The 12,153-nt window shown below is 35.1% G+C and overlaps 1 long non-coding RNA gene across 1 annotated transcript; it reads right to left on the bottom strand.

The window, feature by feature from the left end:
- Positions 1-8,155: 8,155 nt before the first annotated feature.
- LOC129465373 (uncharacterized) lies at positions 8,156-11,451 on the bottom strand. The gene is made up of 3 exons (XR_008651946.1): positions 11,199-11,451; positions 10,052-10,075; positions 8,156-9,770 (listed from the first exon to the last, which is right to left on the bottom strand). It is a non-coding gene; the product is annotated as an uncharacterized lncRNA (long non-coding RNA).
- Positions 11,452-12,153: the final 702 nt, after the last annotated feature.

The following is a 12,153-nucleotide window of genomic DNA, read 5'->3' as shown; positions in this document are numbered from 1 at the left end:
TACCAGAACACTTGCAGTAAAGAGAACAAGGGAGAGAGTAGAGGAAGCTGTGAAAGTGGAGAGGGAATAATGGTGGTCCAAGCAGCGTGGTAAGCTATTATAAGAAGATGATTTTACTCTCATTGAAAAGACACCATCAGAGGCTTTTGAGCAGAGGAGTGACATAATCTGATGTAAATTTTAAGAGGCCTTCTGGCTGCTGTAATGACTGAGGATTATGATAGAGGGGGGTGGGGATAGCTGGATAAGGGTAGAAGCAGAGAGTTTCACGCTCTTGAAGGATCTTGGGGTCTAGTTCAGAAGCCAGACATGCCCACAAATTGTGAAGGTGAGTATTGATGGTGAAGTAGAAGGAAAGTGTGGCCTGAGTGTGGTTTGAGAAAAGAAGCAGGCTATCTCAGGGTCAAATGCACTCATTTCCAAATCTTCACATTTCATGTTGGTTGATTTTGTAAAGTCCTTCTGGCATGTGAAGGCAGAAAAAGACAGCTGGATGATGATGCATTTTTATTAAAAATATTTACCAATTCTTTATTATAACAGTAATATCCTTGTTTTAAGTATAGAAAAGTATAAATTAAGTAAAAAGTTAAATTAAGAAATTTAAATTTTAGGCCAGGTGCAGTGGCTCACACCTGTAAGCCGAGGCGGTCGAATCACCTAACGTCGGGAGTTCGAGACCAGCCTGACCAACATGGAGAAACCCCATCTCTAGTAAAAATACAAAATTAGCCGGTCATGGTGGTGCATGCCTGTAATCCCAGCTACTTGGGAGGCTGAGGTGGGAAAATTGCTTGAACCCAGGAGGTGGATGTTACGGTGAGCCGGGATTGCACCATTGACCTCCAGCCTGGGCAACAAGAGCGAAACTCTGACTCAAAAATAAATAAATAAATTAATTAAATAAATAAATAAATAAATTTAAATTTTAAACATAGAAACCAGCCATAATGTCATCATCAACACATCATCACTGTTTACATTGCTATGTAAGGTCTTCCCTCATTGGGGATTGGTTCCAGGACCTCCATATATACATAAATCCATACATACTCAAGTACCCCAATTTGTCCAGTGAACCTGTGTATAGAAAAGTTGGGCCTCAGTATATGCAAGTTTCACATCCTGCTAATACTGTATTTTTGATTTTGGTTCTGTTGAAAAAAATCTGCATGTGAGTGGACCTGCACAATTCAAATCCACATTGTTCCAGGGTCAAATGTATTTCATTCCAGCCCTTATTTATCTATCATCTATCTACTTACCTATCTATGAAGAATTACAAAAAAAATACTCTATGTAATTTGATTCTGTTTTTTCACTCAAATTTTACCCAGTGCATGGAATTACTTGCGGAAGCTATGATACTTATGGCAGCATTTCCATAGCAGAGATGTAGCATTATTTCACTATAGCCCATGCAGTTAGAAAAAAATGGAATGTTTTACTTTTATATTGTTTCGATCATTCTCAAATATAAATCTTTTAATATAATTAAAATACACATGAATTTATTTAATAATGCATTTTTCATTTGATTTTGGTGTCTTGTTTTTCTTTACCTCCTTTTTTTCCTTACTGAGGTACACACACTCTTCTTAGTTATAAAATTTTATTATATAGTAAGGTTATTAAACATTCAGCCATGTATATTGTGAATATGCCATTTTACATTTTAATTTGCATGCTGGTATCTTACAGTTTTAGATAGTAAATTTTTTTTTCTTATTTTTTCCTTGTTTTTGGAAATACTATTTTTCATCCTGATATATTCACATCTAGTTTTCTACAAGCTATAATATGTTTATCTTCGTTATTTCCTCCCCCAATCCAAACTCATTCTTCAACTAGACTTTCTTTATGTAAAGACAGAGATGAAATCTAAGCTGACTTTTGTTTTCTAAGTACATGGTGAGTTTTCCCAATAGCACATCTAAAATAGTCAATTCTTTTCTCATTAAATTGTTATGTTTGTTTTTTTACATATACTAGGCTCTGTTTCCACTGATCTATTTACATTTTTTATGCTGAAGTATGTTTTGATAGGTGTAAGAACTATTTCTGGGACATTTTAAATATTAAACATATGATTTAGTTGGTTTGAGGAAATTAGACTATCAAAGAAGCTTCTTTGTAGGGTGATACTTTTTTCTTTTTCTTATTTCTGTTTCTGTCCAGAAACAAAACGGTATTTATCATTTATTCTACCTTTTATTCTGAATAAGGTCTCAGAATAAACTTCCCCCATGCTGTAAATATTTGACCAGAAACAAATTTTCAGAATTTGATGTTAAATCAAACAAATCCCTGATTTTCTATATAAATACAGTATAAAATAAGCAACATTTCTGATAGGTTAAGTGCCTGAATGTGTAAATATGAATGAGTGAATAAGTGAATGAAATTTGGTGTAGAAATAGATACTCAAGGTAAGATTTTCATGATGAAGTAAGTACACTGTTAAATATAAAACTAAGAAACCTGAATATATTCACTAATTTTATGGTTCAAGGTGTGAGCTCTAATTCAAAATTTTGGAATTCTAGTAAAGAATATAGTTTGAGACAGGAATAAATGAATAAAAATATAATATAACTTTCTAATTTTGTCCATTTTTACTCTAAAAATGAATGGTAATATATTTCTTGTGGTAAAATATAAAGGTTTTAAGGCCCTAGTTAGCCTGACAAATGAAATGGGAAGCAAATCAGACAGTTGTTTTCTTTTTAACCACAGTTTTCTTGTATTGTAATTTTTGTCTCTCATATTACTTCTTTCTTTTTCCCTCTTTCTCTGCTTACTTTTCTTTTTCCTCTTAAGATTTTCTCCCCCTTTTCTTCTATTTTATTTTCTAAAAATTCCAATCTAATTAACTTCAACAGGAAAGGTCTAATAGCCAGTCAGTCATGAAAAAGGAAAAAAAGAAAGCAAGAAAAGAAACTATCAAATGATTAGTATATCTTTCTCATTATACAGTAGATTAGATATTACTGTTTTGACTTCCTAGTCTCAGGAGAAAGACTTGGCTAAGAAAGAATACAACAAAACACTCATTAGTATAACATATGGCAAAAATAATGAAAGTGGGACCCAACAAACCCATTCAGGTTAAAATCTTGAAGCTGTAATTGTAAGATAATTGCACAGTCTTATTGTCAGGCAGTTACAGCATGAGACTAATAGGATACCAAGGGAAATGTCGATCAGCACTTGAGAGACTTAATTTTCCCCAAATTTTATTCACCAACGTGTTCAATGAATAGGGCTCTCTTCTGAAGTTGCTATTCATGTGTGAGTTACTGAGCAGTTATGTGCTTAAAAGTGGTGGTCAAACAGAGCTGACTGTGAGGACTTGGAGTGGGCACTCGGATGAGAAAAGAAAAAAATATGTTCTCCCAAAAAGTTTATTCCAAGACGTAGAAAATGCTCTTAACATCTAGGTTGCATTTATATCCAGACTGCACTGACTGTGCCAATGATGTGACTCATAAATATGCTAAACTATTACGTTAATCTTATTTTTTAAACTTACTCCGGTTAAAAAAGTCACTTGGATGTTTCCAAGAATAATTTCTAGGATTGATCAAATACTAAAGTTTATGTAAATTTTCTTTTATTAGTTGCTGTGTGATCACAAAGTTACATTCTGCTTTAAGATGCTTATAAACAACAATATCTCAGGAATATTGAAATTATCAGCATTCAGATACTTTCAATTAATCTATTTTTAATAGAACAGTGATATATGCTGTATACCATTCTTATTTTAAATGAAGTATGCAGTTTTCTCTCAATAAATGTTTCTATTATGAGTTTAATAATGAACTTTATTTATAGTACACAGAGAAAGCACAGAAAAATATTCCGATCTGCAATAGGCAACCAAAAAGCTCTATTTTGAGTAGCACAACAATTTTATTAATATCAGAATGAACTCCTAAACTTTTGCCAGAATGAAATCATTGATTTTCAAAGTTGCTTAAAGCCTAAAATTAGATGGAAAATGTTTAAACTAAGTTTTGAAGATCAGAATAATTCAAGAAACTTCGTAGTGCACATTTTCAGTACCTTTTTCACAAAGTAGGATATAATATTTGACCATTTGGCCTAATAGGTTAATTTTACAGATAAGGGCAAAAACATGCAGAGACATGCAGGGCCTTTTCCAAAACCATGCATCTACCTGCAAGTAAAACAAAAGCCTCTTCTTTTCTCCAGGACCACAGAACTATTTATGCAAGTAACAATTGATGTAAGGAGATGACACCCTGAATGAGAATGCAAGTAAATTAAAACATTTACTTAAAGATGTTTACTAAGCTTTTCTTTAGTACTTTGATACTTATCATGATTCTTTAAAACACATAATTGATCGCATCATTCCTTTGCTCAAAATCCTGTAGCAACACCCCCCACCCTACTTCACTTAGATGAGAAGCCAGTCCTTAAAAGGCTTTGCAGAATTCCGCTCTTCTGTCCCTTATTACATGCTGACCACATCTCCCACCATTTGCCACCAGATGACTCTGCCTCAACTCTAGCTTCTTCAAATTTGCCAGGCACTTTTTGTCTCAGAGCCTTTGTAGTGCCCTCAGCTCGGGATGCTTTTCCTGAGATGTGCCCCTATCTATCTCCCTCATCTTCTTCATGTCTGTGCCCCAGCACTACTTCCAAATGTGGGAAATGAATGGACCTCTGCCCTGTGTCTGTTCTTTTAACAGTGCCAGTTTTACTTCCCATCTTGCCGAGTCCCACCCCCTACAGAGCAGAGTTTTCCAAGCCAAGGAGGAACACCTACCTGAAACTGGCAGCTCCTTTCTTGGCTACCCTATCGTTTCCAGGGGTGCCTGGCAAATATGAAGAGTGAGCCTGCTCTGCTCAAGAACCACAGCATCCGTTAGGCCTTCCCTGGTTATTTTATTTTAAATCATGCCACCATTATCACCCAGATATCTTTTTTTCTCTTTCCTATAGTACATACTGCCTTTTAAGTTAGTGTATAATTTATTTATTAATTGTATCTTTCTTCTTTTGCTAGAATGTACGCTCCATGAGGCAGGGATTTTTGCCTACTTGTTCACTGCTGGGGCACATTGTTCCAAACAGTGCTTGGCACACACAGTATATGTTCAATAATATTTGTTGGCTGAATGAATAAATGAATAAAGGGTAAAGATCTATCTTCTGTCTTCTGAACAGCTGTGAAGATGATGGAAATTCATTTGGAATTGTTATATTGATTTCAGTTCATTTTTCTTGCCCATGGAACCTATTTTAATGATTCAAATCTCCTCTCTTTTGGGATCCATCAACTATTGTCAAAGTTTTAAAAAAATTGATCTTTAAAGTGTCAGAGTTTGACACAAATTTAAACTATTCAGAAAATTGAATATAAACAGCCACTTTCCCTTAGTTTTTGAACTGTAATTGAGAAGTTATAGATAAGAAAAACCTTCAGTTCAAAACAACTGTGCTTATCAGTTTATAAGTTCTGACTACATCTTTTGGGATGTCTGAAGTCATTATATTAAACCTAAAAAAATTTAGCTTCTCAAAGATGTGTGGACTATTTTCTGAAGCAACATTTTCTATATAGTGTTTTCTAAATATTTTGTAGTTTGCTAAATATTTACCACTGTGCCTAAACAGGATAATTTAATTTAAGGAATCTAGATTTTTTTTAGAGAGTTGTTAAATGGGAAGTAGTTTTTTTTTTTTTTTTTCTGAGATGCTGTCTCACTCTTGTTGCCCATGCTGGAGTACAGTGGCACAATCTCGGCTCACTGCAACCTCCACATCCCGGGTTCAAGCGATTCTCCTGCCTCAGCCTCCTGAGTAACTGGGATTACAGGCGCCCACTACCACGCCTGGCTATTTTGTACTTTTAGTAGAGACGGGGTTTTGCCACGTTGGCCTGGTTGGTCTCGAACTCCTGACCTCAGGTGATCCGCCAGCCTCAGCCTCCCAAAGTGCTGGGATTACAAGCATGAACCACCGCGCCTGGCTGGGAACTAGATTTTTTAAAAGTATTATTACACTTCTACAGTTTGCTGATTGTGTTTAATAAGAATTAGGTGCTGTCTGTGCTAGGTAGAGCAGGAAATTGAGAAATCATGGTACCTTGGAAGGCTAAGAACATCTACATCTAGCGACCTTTTCAAGTATTGACAGTAATTTAAAAACAAATATTGGCAAATGTCTTTCAAACACAACCTTTGTTTGTTTGTTTGGATGAATCTCACAAACATAATGTTAAACAACAACAACAACAACAAGCCAGGCACAAAACAGTACAAACTGTGAGAGAAATTCCATGTCCATGATGTTCCAAAATATTCCAGTTAATTTGTGCTTTTACAAGTTAAGACAGCAGTTATCTACTGATGTACCTGGTGAACCGGAAGGGGTTACTAGAGGTATTTTGTGGGGTGCTGCTGACATTCTGTCTCTTTGGGTGTTGGTTACTTGGGTGTGTTCACATTGTGAAAATTCACCCAGCGGTTCACTTTTAGTCAAACACAAGCTTTAATATACCACTTTAGTCAACAAAAATATTCACATTTTGTCATGATATTCTGAGTGCCTGGAATAGAATTTTTGAACTTTAGGAGCCTTAGAGATTGCCTGAATCTAATCTCATTCTTTTACTAGTACCCCAAATAATTTAAGCCAGAAATAAATCAAGCAAATGAGCATTAAATTATTTGTTTTTATTTTGACAGATTTAGGGGATACATAGAATGGAACGTGAAATCTTGTAATTTGCAATAGCATGGATGAAGTGGAGGCCGTTATCTTAAGTGAATAATTAAATGTTTTGATAGTAAAAAATCAATGAATGACCTTCTATTTGGGTGCAATCATCAGTGTGGGAAGACGGCGGCAGTATACCCACGACTAGCACAAGCCAACAAATGGAGGTACGAGTGCTAGAATGGTACTGATAAGTAAGAGTAAGTATTCCAGTTTCATGGGCGTGTCAGGAAGAATTGGGGTCTGGATGAAAAGCAGGGGTCAATGACAGTAGACCTTCACTTGGAGATTTAAGAGTTTGAATTTTACTGCTTAAGTAATGAGCTGTTGATATTTTTGCAGTAATACGATTAGAGTTGTTTTCAAGAATATAAGGTTAGTGAGGTGAGCAGAAGATTAGATCAGCATCTAATGTGTGAAATGATTGGTGTTATGTGTAGTTATATTAGATTATTGGGATATATGGTCCAGGGAGAGAAAAGTCCACCTGAACTCAAGTTATGGTAGTGGAATGGAGAAGACAGAATGGAAAGAATAAATCCTTTCTGGGTGTATTTAAAGGAATATGACAAGTGTACATTTCACAACATCTCTTATGATTGTAGCATGAAGAGAATACAACTTCTGCTATTACACTTGAATTAGAACCATGAGATGATCCATAGAAATAAAGTGAGAAGGGGTCAGCTCAACATCTTTATGTCACTTTTTCCACTTTTAAACCAGATTGATATTTTTTTTAGCTATTAAACACTTTAGGCCAGATGACCCAAATTCTCTGTCCTCGATCTTTAGTGAAAGAGGTACTCACTTGCTATGTTGCAGACTACATTTTAAAAGTAAATAGAAAGCTAAAATATTGTTGGAAACTAGATATCAATAGAAAATTAAGCAAAATAGATGTTATTGTCTTTATGTGAAATTATTGCTAAACAAGTAATGAAATAACTTAGAAGAAAAAGAGAGATGTAAATGATTCTGAGCACCGTTTTGTACCAGATGGTCATCTGAGCATTTGTATAGCAAGCAAGGCAAACTACAGATAAGCCATGTTGTTTGTGAAGGGGATTATGATAAAAATATTGCACAGTATTGTGAAATTTATAGCATTTAAAGTCTTATTTAATTGCTCCTGACAATAGCTATGTGATTAAGGTACTATTTTTCTAGTTCACATACAGGAATGCAGAAAACTTTACAGATATGTTTTTACATATTATTTCAGCAAAATGTTTTCTTTTTGAATATGTAATCTAAAATACTCTGCATTTCTAAGTTGTGATATTTATTCACTTTTGGTCAAATTTCTTACTATAAGAACACATCTCTAATATAATAGTGCAAATCAATGGAAAACATGATTCAATTAACAAAATTTTAATAAATGTATTGCAAGATTATGTTTTTAAAAGTACGTTTTATCTGTAGTTAGATTTTTTTTTGAAAAGTAATTTACATTTGATTTAAGGAGGACATTTTTTCTCATTAAGATACACTACTGACAAATCCACAAGACAATGTGTTTTGGGAGCCTAGGTGTATTAAATTATATATGGTCACTTAGGGAATTGTTCAAGGAAATACTAATAGTCACAGTATAAGCCCATAGGTATTATGGCAAGTACATCCATCATGTGAGAACAATTGTCATTAATAAAGCCTTATTGCCAACTACAAAGAGCTTTCAAAGCACTTTACACTTGGATTATTGTCTTACAGTTTCAAAGATTCACTTTCTGGCTTAGGAAATAAAACAATAAATGTCAAAACCCAAAGTGTGCAGTTCGGAAACAAATATTTAGGTCTGACTGATCCTTGCTATAAGAACATAAGCAAAAATAAGACATGTAGAAATGAGTTTAACTCTTCAAATACAGTAGATCAAATAGTCATTTGATAAAAAAGATATTTAAGAAAAATATAACACCTTTTACCAAGAGCATTCATTGAGCATTTAATCTTATAAAACCTTGTGACTGAGTTCTTGTCTCACTACGTTGACCTTCTATTTCTCCTATGTTATTATTTAAATTTTTACAAGTTTTATTCAGGCCTTCCCAGAATCATTGGAAGATTTCTGATTGTAAGAAATATGCATTAAATTTCTTTGAACATGAAGATTGTGTAGCAGAGTAAGTAATCATTTGATAAATACACTTAATACAAATCTTTTTCATCTATTTGAAAATTATTAAAGATTTTACTTGAATTACTAGCTAACATCCAAATACTATCTTTGTACTAGGCACTGTGTTAAGTGTTTGGTGTGGGTTATCTAATTTATTCTTTAAAATATAGCTATTCATGAAATAATTCTACTAACAATATTGTTAGTATTCCCCATGAAAAGTAAGACATATAATTTGAGTAAGTTATTTAGAACCCCACAGCTATTTAGGCAGAGAGATAATTTTAAATTCTGGAAATTGGATGCCAGAGTGTTGTCATGACTTTATACCTAGTCCACTCTTTCTTAATTAATGCCTTAGCTTTCACATACATGAGAGTTTATGAATTCAACTAATATTATAATTCAGCAAGGTGCAAAATGCATCCCTGGAATTAGTTTTCTGTGTGCTCCGCAGCATAGCTGCAAGTAATAAGGGACTGTTCTGTACACTCACACAAGGATTCTGAATTTCATCCTGTGCTTTGAAACCCATAGGGCCTGGGCTTTCCCATCTCCAATTTCATTACTAGGCCTGTCAGATGTAGCCATTCTACTCGGTGGGCCTACCATTCCTCATCCTATTTAAGCGGATCTATGGCAACAGCCACCTGTTCTCTGGACTTCATCTTCAGGAGGCCCAGTTTCCAGCCGGTCGCTGCTTGTGGTTGTTTAAAGATTCTTTCTCATTGACCACCACTTTCATATATCTGAACGTGGGTAGGAGTCTCAGCACTTTTCGCTCCATTCAATTCAAAATAATTACATTCCTCTGAGTCTATATTTTTAAATCTGATTTCTGTGTAACTTAGGGGTCTTCGGTTGCAAGAAACAGAAAATAACTGAGAAACTGAGAAGAAAAGAGAAGTAATAAAAAATAAGAGAGAAATGAGAGAAGATTTTTATTGGAAGGACATTGGGGTACCTCACAAAATTCAAGCAAAAGCATTTTTTTAAAGACAAGGACACAGGCTTTCCTGTTATCTCCTCAATAGTAACATATGACTTTTCTACTTGGTTTCTTACTTTTAGATAACTCAAATCTTATTTAAATCTCAATCTTTTACCCTGGTTATCACTGATAATACTGAAATTTCAAGGACAAAGAATCTGTTACTGAATGTAACTCACTTTAGTGGTCCAAGGGGTGCAATCCTGTTGAAAAGCAAAGAAAGAAATGTACTCATGTGAGAAACAATAGCTACCTAAATTCCCGCACCATACTTTCTTTTTAAAAATATGTGATTTCTAAAATGGCCCCCCTGAACATAACTCTTTTCTATGATGTGATTTCAAATGGGCTTTTCCCTTTCAACGGGAGCTAACCCAAAGTCATGTCCAAAAGCTAAACATAAAAATGATATCACTGTTCTTTGTGTCTGATATATCTGAGTAGCATCTATTTTCCTCTAGTTCTGTCATGGTTCTCTTGTGAGATTGTACAAAATATAGGCGAGCCACATATGTAACCCTCACCATTATCTCCTGTGTACAAGAGAAGAAAAAAATAAAATATTTTAAAACATATCATATTAATGGTAATAACAATCACTTCAATACCCTTATGCATATATTACGATATTTCACTTATTGCTGTGTTAGGAAAAGGGAGGCTCAGTGGCTTTTGCTTTTACTTGGTACTGTAATAGCCTTTACTCTATGTACCAGGAAGCCAGTATGGAATTCTGCAATACGCTGTGATAGTGATTCAAACCATGAATAAAGGAAATATGAAGCTATCCTCAGAGTGGGGATTGGACCACACGGAACTGATTGTGAGATTAATTTACTTTGAATTCTGTTTACCACTTTTAAGCCCTTAATATTGTTAAAAGTTTTGGTCTGCATACTCAAGAACAGTGTTTTATTGGAGCCAGTGCATGAAAATTATAATTAGCTCTCCTTTTCAGGTGCACAGTTACCTAGGAAAGTACCCATAATTATCTAAGGGAGATTAGGGAATGGCCCATATTACATGTATCCAATGAATAAAGGCAAATCAACCTTTTGGATAAAAGGAGGACTAAGACTTCTAATCAAACTGTTTTCTTACTCACCACTGTTTGACAATATTTATCCCTTAGGGGACATATGCACTTTTTGATATTAAGATTCAAATAAAATTTAGAGTTAGACATCCCATCCCAAACAAACAAACAATCAAACAAATAATTTCCTGTAAAGATTTCTATCCAGGAATATGACTCATTTTTTAGCACTAAACAGTTTTCTATTTATTACTTCATCTGTTATAACACTATAGAAATCTTGGACTTACAATGGATCAATAAGTGAAAAAATTAATTAAAAAAAATCATTATCAAGTTATCCAGCGGTTGCAGGTTTATCCCGAATTGGAGTTCAGCCTGGGAGGATTCTTGGCTTCACTCAGGAAAGAATTCAAGCGCCAGCCAGCAGAGAAAGAAAGAAGTTTATTAGAGCAACAGCATACAGCAAAATAGCTGCTCCGTAGACACAGCAAGGCTGACCCAAAGGCAGAGTTGCCGGGAGTAGCGGTGTGCAGCCGTATCACTGTCCCACAGAGCAGTGCTTCCTCATAGGCAGAGTGGCCTGGAGTAGCGGTGTGCAGCAAAGTGGCTGCTCCATAGGCAGAACAGACCAGAGCAGCAGAAGCAGCAGCAGCAGTGTACCCAAACAGAGCAGTCCAGAGGGGCAGTCCGGGTAGATTGCTGGCCAGCTATATTTATCCTTACTCTTAATTGTATGCTAATTAAGGGGCTGGTTTTCAGAATTTTATAGGAAAGGGGTGGGGAAATTCCTGAAACCATATAAGATAACTTCTGGATCGTTGTCATGGCATTTTTAAACAGTTATGTTTAAAAATAGCGCTGGTGGTCTTTAATCAGTGAAGGCAACTGGAGGTTGCTTTTGTCGCCATCTGCTAGTTTCCGCTTGTTTCTTTACTGCATTCTGCTTTATCAGCAAGGTCATGATTATTGCTCAGAAAGTAAGTCCTGCTGATTTCCTACCTCACTTTGATATCTTGGACACTTAAAAATGGTAACAAACATTAACACGTTGTTTGAGCCATAAATTTTTTTAAAAATTCAGACAACTATTCTGTAATCCCAGCACTTTGGGAGGCCAAGGCAGGTGGATCATGAGGTCAAGAGACTGAGACCATCCTGGCCAACATGGTGAAACCCTGTCTCTACCAAAAATAAAAACAAAAAAATTAGCTCTGTTAGTGGTGGTGTGCGCCTGTAGTCTCA

The sequence above is a fragment of the Symphalangus syndactylus genome, chromosome 17 (genome assembly GCF_028878055.3).
Source record: "Symphalangus syndactylus isolate Jambi chromosome 17, NHGRI_mSymSyn1-v2.1_pri, whole genome shotgun sequence".
Taxonomy (NCBI): Eukaryota; Metazoa; Chordata; class Mammalia; order Primates; family Hylobatidae; genus Symphalangus; species Symphalangus syndactylus.
This window is presented reverse-complemented; position numbering and strand designations above follow the sequence as displayed.